Raw genomic sequence first — 13,482 nt, 5'->3', positions numbered from 1 at the left:
CTGGTCTCGGGCGCAGCAACGGGTTCCATTGCCAGGGCAGGGGAGGTGGCTCCTTAGCATATTCCCCATGGTTTTTACCCAGGTGCGGATAATCAGGCCACCTCGCCCCCGCTCAATGGGGAATATTTGGGTGTGGGTTATACTTGGGTGTGGGTTATATAATTTGGCTAATCAAATTACCAGAAGCTGGAGAATAATGCTGAGGAGGGGGCTACGGCCTTCATGCTCTGCTGGTGAGCTTCCCCAAAGGCATTGGGCTGTCCACTGTTGGAGACAGACCACTGGCCTAGACAACAACAACATATTTATATATTGCTTTTCAACAAAAGTTTCCAAAGCAGTTTTACAGAGATAAATAATAAATAAATAAGATGGATCCCTCTCCCCAAAAGGCTCACAGTCTAAAAAGAAACGCAAGATAGACACCAGCAACAGTCACTAGGGATGTGCGAACTGGTTTGAATTTGAACCAGGGTGGTTCAAATTCGAACCAGCCCAGCCATCAGGTTCGAGCTGCAGGTTCAAATTCGAACCAAACGGGGTGGTCCGATTTGAACCGGATTGAACTGCTTCGAACATCCAAAATTGGGTGGGGTGGTATCTGGCACCCATGGGTACCTACCACCCAAACCCCAAAGCAATTGGACATTCGTACAATTTTTTTATGAATTTTTGAAAATTATTTTTATTTTTTCCTCATAGGATATAATGGGACTCAAACCAGCCCATTATTCCCTATTGTGGAGCACCCATAACCACCCAAAGCAATCGGACACTCCTATGGTTTTTTATGAATATTTGAAATAGGGAATAATGGGCTGGTTCAAGTCCCATTATACCCTATGGGGGGGAATAAATTTCAAAAATTCATAAAAAAATTGTACGAGTGTCTGATTGCTTTGGGGTTTGGATGGCAGGTACCCCTGGGTGCCAGATACCACCCTACCCATTTTTGGATGTCTGAAATGGTTCCGATTCGAACCGAACCAGGGGGAGGTTCGAGCAAAACCAAAATCGAACCACCCCCTCCTGGTTCGAACCGAACCGAGCAAACCGGTTTTGTGCACATCCCTAACAGTCACTAGAGGTCCTGTGCTGGGGGTGGATAGGGCCAGTTACTCTCCCCCTGCTCAATAAAGAGAATCACCATGTTAAAAAGGTGCTTTTTTGCCCAGTTAGTAGTGGACAGAAACTCTCTTGTCCCAGCTCATTAACACTGCAATGCAGAGTCCCAAGTAAAAAAGGAACATTTTTCCCACTTAGGGGAGGGGGGGGCAGGAATGGCAAAGTGCAAAGCCAGCAAGAAAATTGCCACTTTCTTTGTGGGAGAGAATACTGCTGTGTCTGTAGCAGCACATGGATGGGTCTGTTCCGATGGAGGGTTGCGTCTGCTCATGGATCGGGTCCTTGGGCCTTCAAGCCCTGCAGTGGCAGGCAAGATTCAACAGATGAAGCTTTAGGAACACATTACACTGCCGTATACCAAATCAGATGACCCTTGGTCCATCTAGCTCAGCATTGTCTATGCAGGCGGGCAGCAACTCTCCAAAGTTTCAGGCAGGAGTCTCTTCTAGTGCTGTCTGGAAATGCTGTGCCAGGATTAAACCTAGTGTTAGAATTTTGGTTACTAATATTCCCCAGTAGCCAAATTTTAGCTATGGGGTTATTGGGTCCTGACCAGCTGCTTGCCCGCTGCCCAGAAAATGAAGCACAAACTCCATAAATCAAGTTAACATTTTATTTGGGTTACATTTAGGATAGCAGTTATTCTTAAAAAGTATAAAATATTAAAGAATTCAGTAGGCGTCTCACCAATCCTGCCGAATCAGTCTGCAAATCAGTCTGAGCAGCAAAAAGAACCCCAAATAGGAGACCCAATCAAAAATTAAAAGAAAAAGACAAATTAGTATAGCTAAAGTTTGTAGCTCAAAGTGAAGAAAAATGGAGAAAAAGAGGGGGAAATCCCCAAAAGGGAGAGAAAGAATCCCAAAATAAAATCCATCGCTTAAACTTCTATAGTGCCTTGTCTCAGGGGAAGGTCGTAGCTTCCCAAGGGGATGGTTTTGGGATACTTGTTAAGTTTTGATAGGCCACTTCTAATTAGAAGATAACACCCATCTTAATCAAAAAGACATCATTATAGCATATGATTAAAAATTGATTAGTATTGCCTTGTTTGCGAGTATTATGAATTGCTGACTGTTGCATCGTTTGCAAATATATATTTGGATTAAGTGACCTCACCAGTCAGTTGACTAGGACCAGATGGCCGGTTCTTAGCATTAAAAAACCCATCTGTGTTCTTGTGGTATTTTCCATTAGAAAATAAGCTATCTACAGTATCTAATTTGCCTAACTGACCTGTACCCATCTAAATTTGTCTATCTGATCCATAGCTAGTCTAACTCCCCTTTTTATAAAGCTTGCCAAACGATTTTCAAAAGAACCTGTCAGCAATTTGTTAGCAACAGTCAGTATGAAGCAGTCTCCATATATGATATTAATCCATATATGGATTCTGTATTAAAAGCATAGGATCTCCTTATGTGAAAAATATGATTGAAATAACGTGATAAAGTGATTACATATTGAGATAACATAACCCGATGGTATATATGAGATATATGTGTGTATATATTGAATAATGCCCCATTCTCCTTCACTGGGACGTTCTGCCTGCAAGCAGATGCTCTACCTTTGAGCCATGGCCCCATTCCATTTGTCCCAGCATAGAGCTCAAGTGATGGGGAAGCATTACCTGCCAGATTTCTGCCCACCATGTTGCTCTTAAAGGCAATGAGTCTCTTTTTCCCCAAAGGGTGACAACTCTTGGCAGTCACTTACATGCTGCAAACTATTCAGAGAAATGAGAGGAGGCTGGATTCCACATTTGTTTTTTCCACAACATTGCATGTCTGTTGTCATGTTCCAGCTTCTTCCCAAACTGGCATGCTCTCAAATCCAGGCTGGTTTATACACAGGGTTGCCCTATTGGAGCTTGGAGTTTTGCACCAGCACTCGACCGCACTCCCCATTCCGCAGAAGAGGCAGGCGGGGCAGATTCTCAGCCCTGTTCTTTCCCGGAGTGTGTTGGAGGGCTGTCTGCCCCTGTGTCTGGCTGCTGTGTGACCCACCTGGGGTGCTTCTAACCAGCACAGCAGGAGCAGATGGCAGGCAGTGGAGGAAGAAGCGGTGGGAGCCAGGCCTCCGGCTTATCTGGCAATCTAAAGTCATCACGTGAGCGGGGAGTAACTGTTTGCACACACCAAAATTGGATCCTTCTCTCATTTATTGCAAGGGGGGGGTTCTGCCTCCACTGCCAGGTGACTATCCTAGCTTTTATCTTTTAGATAACATTGTCTTTCCTGGACTTTGATGTCACAATAACCATCTTCTTGAAGCAAGTCACTATTATGGCTCATTTTGCAGCAGGTGGACTCAAGGCTTAGCGTGAGGGCCCCATTCCCCAATAACAGAGGTGCCCTTTCTTCCCAGTCACACTTCACCCTTCTGCAAATACAGCTCCTTGCATACTGTGCTGAACAACCATCTCAGAGGCAAGAGGGAAAGGGCACACATTCTTACTCTCCCCCACTTGCCCTCAAGATGGCCATCGGGACTTGAAGCTTCAAGGCTGCAGAGCAGCGTAAGGGGGCTCTCTTCCTACCCACCGCCACAGAAGCCACGCAGGGACACCTGTGCCCTTGCACCGTGGGGGCCAGCAGGGACAGTGGGGCTGGGGGGCACGGGTGGGGAGATACTGGTTGGACAACAGCTGCCCTTTGCACCTGTTTTGCTGCTGATCCCCACCGTTCCCATTTATTCTTAGTAATGGTATTAATATTATTTATTCAAAGAATACAGTTCTTAGGCAAAGAGGCACCTTTTAAAGGAGCAATTTTCTTATATTTCGTGGCAGGGGCAGAGTAAGCTTTTTGCCACCCACAGGCTGACAAGCATTTGCCGACCTTCTCTGGGGGCAGGGGTGGCCGCAGCGGCTGCAGGGAAGGGAGGCAAGGGGAATGGCCCCCCACTTTACCTTTTTAAAAAACGTTGCTGTGCGGCAGGATGGGGTAGTGAGGGCGGCAAGAGCTTCTTCCGGCTCCCCTCCTGGCTCTCAAATGACTGCACGGGCCAGTCTGCAGCCTAGTTTGTACGTGCATGCATGCGGAGAAAGGCCCAACATGCGTTGCAGAGCGGCCCGTGCAGTCATTTTGGAGGCTGGAAGGAGCTCTCGCCACCCCATCCCATCACACAGTGGCATTTTTATTTTATTTTTTAAAAAATAGATTTTATTGATTTTCAAAATACAAAGATACAAAAGTAAGAAAAAGGAATAGTATAAAATCAAAGAATAGAGTGCATCTCCAAACTTACAATAACAACAAATAAGAACAGTTTTACAAACTTATTTTGCAAACTGCTTATCCACAAATAAAGTACAATCTTATCATCAAAGTTATCTAATCTGACCGAACAACCTTTCTAAGTAAAGTCCAAAGCAAAAGGTATGATAATGGAAAAGTGGCAACCCTGTACTTGTGAGCATCAAATTTAACCTGAATCTCACTGGCTTATATATCGTTTGGGTGCCCAGCATTTTATCTACCCAAAAGTATTCTATGACTGCTTCAAGGCAAACTGAGAAGAAAAAAGATAAAGGAAAGCAGTGGAGTAAAGTAATCTGTAATTAAGTACAGGTTTTCTCTAATCAATTTACTGTAAGAATTAAAAAAAGACTACCAAAAATGTATCAAAAACTTTGTATAGCAGCCAATCAAATTAGTTGGAATACCATTAACAAAAACCCTCATAAAGATCCAAAGTAAAAACAAAAAAGTACAAAAACAGATAAATTCCAGAAATATACAGGTTAGCAACTAATAAGTATTTGAAAAAATAACCAATGACATAATAGACTATAGATTACAACAATAGAGTAATCTATGCTTCTTATTATAAAATACATTTTTCTCCAATTAATTGAAATTTTAAAATAATAAAAAGAAAGGGACTACTAAAAATAAGTTTAAAAAATTTGTCTGTAGGCCACTTCAATTGTTTTAAGCCATTGAAAGACTCAATGAAATCTAAAATAAAAATTTAAAAATGCCAGAACAAAAAAGCAACCAAGGTGTTCCAGTTACCAGTTAAAAAGTATTGGAAACTTACTTCCTAATAAAGAAGGGGGGGAAGCTGATAAACTAGAACAATATAGTAATCCATGATAGAGTAAAAGGAGGGCCTTTTATCAAAACTTCATCTGTTTTGGCCATTGGCTGTAAACAAAGTATCTATCTATCAAAACTTCATCAACAGGCCAAGCCAATTGGTAATGCAGTAAAAAATAAAAAATAATTTTAAAAAATACAGAAACCATAACATAAAATATCAAAAACGTTGTCAATAAATCAGTCCAATTAGTAATCCAATAAAAGCTGAAGAAAAAGGGGGGGGGGACATGCAGTTAAGACTTATTTTGAATCTAAAAACATATGAATCCATATCTTTTTAACTTCAGAGAAAGGATAATGCCAAAAAAGTAAAGCCCATCTGTATTTGATGGAATTTGTGGTAAATTCAGCTGTATCAAAGATCAGGTATGTAATCTTCACCTTAAGTCCCATCATATAGCCATTTCCAAGATCTGATAGAGTAGCAAACGGATCGCCATACGTTTGTTTATCAATGCAACTGTTCTGCAATAAAGCCTTATGTTGTTCAGACTGCATGCAGCAGCATTTTTAAAAAGGTAAAGGGGGGTTTTCCCCTTGCCTCCCCATGGCTGCTGCGCTGCCGCCGCCACCCCCAGAGAGAGGTGGCGAAATTTGCCACCCCTCAAATTTTGCCACCATAGGCAAGTGCCTACTTTGCCTATCTGTTAATCTGCCCCTTTTTAGCCGGGGGGTGTGTGTGTGTGCGTGTTAGGATTCCAAGCCAATCCCAGCACAGCATCCCGCCAATGGCTGCTGGTGTCTACCTTGTGTTTCTTTTTAGGCTGTGAGCCCTTTGGGGACAGGGAGCCATGTAAACTGCTTTCAGAATTTTTTTTGTTGTTGAGTGGTATATAAATATTTTTGGTAACAGTAATACTGGCGGACATGATGCACAGCTTACACCATTGCTGTGATGCTCCGACCTGGGGTGTTACAATGTACAATGGCATGACTTATGAGCTGCAAAGAGGGTAGGGTCTTTGGCTGTTGCCATATAATCTGTCTCCACCACACACACACACACACACACGCCCTGCAAGATTTTTAGGTTGGAGGGTCTCCAAATGATGTTGAACTACAACTCCCATCCTCCCCAACCACAATGGGTGAAGGTCATTGGGGGTGGGGAGGCTGGGAGTTGAAGTCCAATAATATCTGGGGACCCAAGGTTGGGAACTCCTAACTTTAGGATTGCTACACCACTGCAAACGATTTTACTTTGGTTTGGTTTGGTTTGCATGGGGCAGGAGATGGGAGTTCCTCTGTCATAATCCTTTTATATACATCTATGATGTATCCACATTTGGAAAACTGGCTGACAGATCATTCAAGAGCGCGTTAGCCTAGTAACATTCCATTGTACAATTTGTGGAAACTGCGTTACACATGGGTAAACCCATTGGAAATAACAGGCTTACTCTTGTGTGATGCAATTTTTGTTCTTGCACAATAGAACGTTACTAGGCTGACATACTCTTGTGCAGTATGTCAGCGACTGTGTACATTACTAGGCTAGATGGGTACGAAGTACACGGAAACCTGCATGAAACAAAAGATTAAAGGGGCACATGTCCAGCAATGATGTTGTGCAACATCACAGATGGTTCTCGCTTACAACTTTTCTTTGATGCACCCTCATGGATGTCATGGGGCATCTTTGCTCCATCTTGATTTGGGCCTCAAAGACCAAGGAAAAGTGTGGGTGCACGGAGGGCAAGTTGTAAGTGAGCACAATTTGTGGCGTTGCACAACATGACTGATCATGTGGCACATCTGGTAAGGCGTCAGCCTTAGGTTCCAATTTCCTGGCTTTCTCAAACATGAGCCAGATTGAGTTAGCCTTAACTCTGCTCTTAAACAGGTTTTTAAAAAACTATTGAATAATTTCTAAGGCCTTAGCAAACAAAGGCTTTTAAAAAATGTATACTGTTTAAATGTCTACTCAGAGATAACTGTTACAGGCAAAAACTGTAGGTTGACCAAACCCTTGTCACATCCCTTGGTCCAGCCCCTACCTAACATTTCCCTGATCCAGCCCTTGAAGAGGGTGGAGTCTAGGAGCCTGTACAAATCAAAAATTTAGAACTTCTCCCATATATTATTTTTATTTATGAGCTTATTCTGGTTCTGGTAGAGCAAGGGAGCCAAAGAGGATGTCATATCAGGTGCTGTGTTTGATCAAACCCTTATTCTGAACCAGTAACTTGGATTTTTGCTGCTTGTTCTGTTCCAGTTCAGGTTCAGATTAGGGTTTGGCTTCTGATCTGGTTCAAGGGAAAATAAAAGTTTGTTCTGGTTTTAGTGCAGGTTTGGTTTGACTGCCTGACTTAGAACCCAGACTCATCAAATGAAATGGATTGGCAGGAGATTCAGAACAGCAAACCCTCCTTCACACAGCACATAATTAATCTGTGGAATCTGCCACAAGATGTGGGGATAGTCCCGAAAGGGATTAAACATGAAAAATATGCCCATTGATGGCTGTTAGTCATGTTGGCTGTACAAAAATTCTCCAGGGCCCTTTTCAGACTAGACCCTACAACAGGGTCAGGACCTATCTCAGAAGTGTGCTTCCACACTTCCTGCATCGTGACACCGCAGTCCCTACGTGGACAGCAGGGTGCTGTTCACATTTCCAATGCCTCGTTTCGAATTTAATCGCTGCGATATAGAACAAGGACGTCGTATATCCGCCGTGAAAAGGTTGCTGTTTTCTCAGGTTGTTAGTTGCTGCGAGACTGCTGCCCCTACTGTTTATGTTTTGAGTGCGACTTTGCCCGAACGGAGGCATTTTGCTGCTGATGAGCAGCTAGTCTGGAAAGCGCCCAAGTTTCAGAGGAAGTAGGCCACCAGCTAATGGCAACCAAACACAAGATGTGCAGTTCTCACCACCACCACCACCACCACCACAGTGCACTTAAACACACACACACACACACCCCTATGTAGTTCCATAGCTCAAGCATTGCAAAAGTATTATGTTAGATGATGCAAAAACTTGACTGATTAGAATGAGAAGTATAAAGTGAGTAGCCTCCTCTCAAACCCAGACCTCGGTCAAGTATGCTCATTTCTCTTGCCCCTGCCAAAGAAAGGCACTTCTTGCAGACTCCACTGCTACTCCCCAGAGTTTTCACCAATGAATATCACACTCATCCGCAATCATGCTGTCCAATTCCCCAGAGTGGATTTTCTCCCACTCTCTGTAGGCTTCTAAATGTCACGGAGCGTGACTCTAGGCTGCAAAGTCTGTGTGCACAAACAAGGAAAATGCACAAGTGTGTGTTGTAGCGATGCACACTACTCACATGAATTGGACTCACATACTGTATCTTTGCTCAGTCCTGAATACTCCTTTTAAAAAGCCCTGCTGGCCACTGGACGCCAGTTGTTGGGAAGCAGCGGTGAGAGAGCAGCCTCTTTTCCCTCTGCGTCCTGCTTGTGGACTTCCCAGACATGGCATCTGATTGACCGCGCTGGCAAACAAAGTGCTGGACTAGAGGAATCTTTGGTCTAACCCAGCAGGGAAATTCTTAAGTTCTTTTATTATAAAAATAAAAAGTCACTGAGAAGGAAAGAGTAGGAAGGGAGACATTTCCAGGTTGGTTGGTTGGTTGGTTGGTTGGTTGGTTTATTTAAAAAATGGGTCTGGTTTCCCCAATTGCTTTGAAACATGCATTCCTATATCTTATTAACTGGGTGAGTCAAATGTTATAAAGACCACCTTAAGTGGCACAGCGGGGAAATGACTTGACTAGCAAGCCAGAGGTTGCCAGTTTGAATCCCCAGTATGTTTCCCAAACTATGAGAAACACTTATATAGACAGCAGTGATATAGGAAGATGCTGAAAGGCATCATCTCGTACTGTGCGGGAGGAGGCAATGGTAAACCCCTCTTGTATTCTACCAAAGAAAATCATATGGCTCTGTGGTCAACATTAGGGATGTGCACAAAAACGGTTTGCCTGGTTCGGTTCAAATTCGAACCGGTTTGAACCGGTTTGAACTGGTTTGAACTGTTTCAGACATCCAAAAATAGGTAGGATGGTAGCTGGCACCCAGGGGTACCTTCCACCCAAACCCCAAAGCAATTGGACACTCGTACAATTTTTTATGAATTTTTGGAAATTATTTCTATTTTTTTCATACGGTATAATGGGACTCCAACCAGCCCATTATTCCTTATTGTGTAGCACCCATGGGTGCCAACAACCATGCAAACCCCGAAGCAATCAGACACCCCTATGATTTTTTATGAATATTTGAAATATTTTTAATTATTCTTCTCATAGGGTATAATAGGACCCGAACCAGCCCGTATCCCCTATTGTGGAGTACCTAGGGGCACAAAAGTGGGGTAGATGGTAGACAACCAGGGGTGCCTACTATCCACAAAGTTTCAAGGCAATCGGATACTCCTCTGATTATTGGTGAATTTTAAAATTATTTTGGAATTCCTCATAGAGAATAATGAGGATTGCAGCAAATGTATAGCTTCACGTCGGGGAGAAAGGGGTGTCCTAGAGTGGAGTGTGGTGGCTGGTAGTTCCCAAGGTGGGCAAGGAAGCTATCAGAATTATTTGAAAGGAATTGGGCAAAAGGCTGATTTTTAAGTGATTTTTGAAGTTTACGCGACTTTAAGGTTTTTCTCCATAAAGAAGCATGGAGGTGTCAGCAAATGTATAGCTTCACATCGGAGGGAAAGGGGTGTCCCAGAGCAGAGTGTGGTGGGTGGTAGTGCCCAAGGGGGCCCAGGAAGCTATCAGAATCATTTGAAAGGAATTGGGCAAAGGGGTGATTTTTAAGTGATTTTTGAAGTTTATGTGTCTTTAAGGTTAGCAGATGAGAGTGGATTCATGGTTTGTCATTGAAAACTTATATGCTACCAAAGAATCTACACTCAGAACACTTCAGAAACAACAAAACCCAGTACCCCATGGGTTAGCAACCCATGGAGGTGGTTGCCACCCTCGCTCTGGGCCACCCCAGCACCCCCCAAATGCAGTTATGGGGCTGCTGAAACCTCCATTCTTCCCTATGGAGAAAAACCTTAAAGCCATTTGTGGGGTGCTGGGGTGACCCAGAGTGCGTGGTGGTCTAGTGCAAAGAGGGTGCCAACTACCCCCATGGGTTGCTAACCCATGGGGTACTGGGTTTTGTTGTTTGCCCCTGACGTGAAGCTATACATTTGCTGACACCTCCATGCTTCTTTATGGAGAAAAACCTTAAAGGCATGTAAACTTCAAAAATCACTTAAAAATCAGCCCTTTGCCCAGTTCCTTTCAAATAATTCTGATAGCTTCCTTGCCCACTCTAGGAACTACCACCCACCACACTCCACTCTACGACACCGCTTTCCCCCCGACGTGAAGCTATACATTTGTGGCAATCCTCATTATTCCCTATGAGGAATTCAAAAATACTTTAACAATTCACCAATAATCAGAGGAGTGTCCAATTGCCTTGGAGTTTTGTGGGTGGTAGGCACCCCTGTCTGTCTACCACCCACCCCGCTTTTGTGCCCCTAGGTGCTCCACAATAGGGGATATGGACTGGTTCTGGTCCCATTATACTCTATGAGAAAAATAATTGAAAAGAATTCAAATATTCATTAAAAAATTGTAGTACTGTCCAATTGCTTCAGGGTTTAAATGGTTGTTGGCACCCATGGGTGCTCCACAATAAGGTATAATGGCCTGGTTTGAGTCCCATTATACCCTATGAGAAAAAAAATAAAAATATTCTTCAAAAATTCATAAAAAATTGTATGAGTGTCCAATTGCTTTGGGGTTTGGGTGGCAGGTACCCCTGGGTGCCAACTACCATTCTACCAATTTTTGGGTGTCCAAACCAGTTTGAACTGGTTTGAACCAGTTCGAATCAAACCACCCCCTGGTTCAGTTCTAATTCGAACCTGCAGCTCGAACCTGATGGCTGGTTCGGTTCAAATTCGAACCTTCAAACCACCCTGGTTTGAATTCAAACTGGTTCAAATTTGAACCAGTTCGCACATCCCTAGTCACCATGAGTCGACACTGACTTGGCACACTTTACCTTTACCTGTAAATAAATAGCACTTTGAAAGGATGATAAAATTGCTTTTTTCTAATTGACATTTTGTATTTTACAAACATCTTTCCCAGTTGCCCCACCTCCGAGCCCGGCCTTCCCGCCCTGAGCCAGTGCTGGCTGGTGCAAGATGAGAAAAGAAAGGAGAGCGAGAGGGAAAGGGAAAGAGGGAGAAGGAGAGCAGAAGAGGAGGGAGGGAAGTTTTTATATTTTTAGCTAAATACTTTTAATTCATTTTTATTATGTGTTTTAATTTTGTAAACCGCCTTGTGATTGTTTTAATGAAAGGCGGTATATAAATCTAACAATAAAGATTAAAAAAATAAAGAGGAGAAGGGATACTCACCATTGCACCAGTAGATGTGGGTAGAGCAGAGAGGTCTTTATTCTAAGAATAGTTCAAGGAAGTTGTCCTAGATTTCTGACCATTTATAGCACTTACATTTATATACCGCTTTATAGCCGAAGCTCTCTAAGTGGTTTACAATGATTTAGCATATTGCCCCCAACATTCTGGGTACTCATTTTACCGACCTCGGAAGGATGGAAGGCTGAGTCAACCTTGAGCCCCTGGTCAGGATCGAACTTGTAACCTTCCGGTTACAGGGCGGCAGTTTTTACCACTGCGCCACCAGGGGCTCCTATTTATCCAATGTTATTTATTTTTGTGAGGGCCCATTTTTCATGTGCTGCTATCTCAAGCAGGTCATGTGCCCAGTCCTCTCTCCTAGGGGGATTGGGAGATGTCCATTGCCTCAATATTAATCTCATGGCTACCAATAAGCTCCTCCATAGCCATTGTTTAGAACTGGATTTTAGCCCCCATTCGGTTGGGATATACCCCAACCCTACATGCAAATCCTTCAGTGCAAGAGATGAATCCATCACTAAGTTAATGCGCATAATAACCTCCCTGCAGGAGCCTTGCACCATGGAACAGTCCCAGAACATACGCATTAGGTCAGAGTGAGGGCTATTGCATCTCCAGCAGTTACTATTTGGGGCCATTTTTAATCGCTTAAGATGTAGAGGGGTCCAATAGGCCCTGAAAATAATCTTCTGTTGGATTAGGCACCATTTTTAGATTAAGATCCACTGAGCTGTGTTTAACACTACCTAAAGTGTTTTGCCATTGCGCTGGTGACACTTTATTTGTAAGTCCCAGGTTCCATTTGTCCCTAAGTATATCCAAGCCAGGATCCCTGTCTCCCTGCACAAAGGCATATGGGTATTTATTTAGTTTTGGGAGAGAGGACATCTTAGTGGCATGCACAAATATATCGGTCCGAATTGAACCGATTTACTAAGTTTCAGTTGCATATACTGCCGGGCACCATGGTGGTAAATGGAACTCTGCTTGCAGGGTTGCAAAGGGTTTGTAGCTATCATCTTCATTTATCAGCTGTGATAACTGGCTGATTCCTTTTTCTACCCAACGTTTCCATAAAATTGGCTGTTTACCTATCAATATGTGCGGGTTTCCCCACATAGTGTCATATCCATATGGGCATAGGGATCAAAGTTTAGTAGTCTTGCCAGTTCCTTCCAGTGTTATGATACAATCCAAGATTCACTAGATTGAAGCCCCCCTGTGTCTGCAGCTAGTTGGAGTTTGGCATGAGCAATCAGAGGCCTGCTATTTCCCCAGAGAAACCTCCTCACAGCTCTGTTGATTTCTCTGAAGAACCTTTGAGGAATACGCCATGGAAGACCTCTTAAAGTATAAATACATCTGGGCATAACATTCATTTTTATAACTTTTATCTTGCCCCACAAACTCAGAGCGAGGTCAGCCCAGCAGAGAAAATCAATCTTAATCTGTGTATTTTATCTAAATTAGTCTTGGATACCTGATTAGGTTGTTTAGTCATCAAAATGCCTAGGTATTGTAGGGAGTCTGTTTTCCATGTAAAGAGCCAGGGCATTGAATGAATGAATGAATGAATGAATGAATATACTTCCCAATATTGAAATCTCTAGGCAGTGCACAGAATTAAAACATAATATAAAATATAAAACATTTAAAATTCATTTCCCTGCTAGAAAGAGGTAATTTCCCTATGGACATAGCCTCAGATTTGCGCCAATTAATGTTATATCCAGATAGGTCCCCAAATTGGTGTAGTAATTCCATGAGTTTAGGGACGGATTCCTGTGGTTTAGCAAGAAACAGGAGGGTGTTATCAGCAAACAGTGC

This window comes from Hemicordylus capensis, chromosome 5 (genome assembly GCF_027244095.1).
Source record: "Hemicordylus capensis ecotype Gifberg chromosome 5, rHemCap1.1.pri, whole genome shotgun sequence".
NCBI classification, from domain to species: domain Eukaryota; kingdom Metazoa; phylum Chordata; class Lepidosauria; order Squamata; family Cordylidae; genus Hemicordylus; species Hemicordylus capensis.
This window is presented reverse-complemented; position numbering follows the sequence as displayed.